This window comes from Teleopsis dalmanni, chromosome 2 (genome assembly GCF_002237135.1).
Source record: "Teleopsis dalmanni isolate 2A chromosome 2, ASM223713v2, whole genome shotgun sequence".
Classification (NCBI taxonomy): domain Eukaryota; kingdom Metazoa; phylum Arthropoda; class Insecta; order Diptera; family Diopsidae; genus Teleopsis; species Teleopsis dalmanni.
The window spans coordinates 228,767,436-228,768,467 of NC_051847.1; positions in this window are offsets into that span (position 1 = coordinate 228,767,436).

Here is a 1,032-nt window from a genome sequence, read left to right on the forward strand (position 1 = left end):
TTTAACTTTCAAAACAATGTTTCTTCAGTGGCCCGACTACAGATATCTAAGCCTTCATCGATATTAGATAATTGTGGGCTATTAGCAAGCCTTGCATAAAATTTTATTTCTTACTTCCTTTAGTTTTATTCCTATTACGACTACTTTAGCGAAGATTTTTGTACTATTCATTAAAATATCAGATAGTTTATCTTAAGCAAACACAAATAATTAAAGGCACATTTGTTAAACTTTTCTCAAAACTTTTAGGCCTATGAAGTAAATAAAAAGGTGCTTCTTTATAATAAATAAAATTGTTTAAGGAATACAATTATTTCATTCATTCTAGAGTCAATTGGTATCAACTTTACTTATTCGATAAACGCGTGTTTATCCAAAATAACGAATATGTAAAGTAAATAAATTCAGAAGGACGGCAGATATAGTTGATGATACTATAAATGGCAGTCTACAGAATTTTGCTTAAACGCCGGAGATATAAATTTATGCGTTGAAGAATATAGTCACATTTATGCAAACATACATACTCTTATTAAAAAATATCAAATGAGGAATTAAAAAATAGATAAAATAAATTATGTAAAAACTATATAGAAATACTATATGCTATTTCAAAGACATAAAAGTTATTGAGTATAAAGGAAACATGTTGGACTCAAATGGTGATAAGCATAATATTTCAATCAGTATATATAATGTAATTACACAAAGAAATCGATTATACTTTATAAAGATATTTATTGCTCCTCGTTTTAAGAAAATTAAAAATTACAAGAACACAATTCCATTCTGTCTAAATACAGCATTTATTGAATGTTCTATTACGACCAATTTGCAATAAGTATTTGATTATTACCGAGCTTAGTTCGTTTATTTAACGACTTCATTTTCATAAAAAAAAAATAAAAATTAAAATATAATTAAAATATTTAATACAAAATAATAACAATAATTTTAAAAATTTTGTATAATTTTATATGTTAAATAAACGTGAAATCGCCCAACAGCCTGTACTGCGGCCAGAAGACTCCT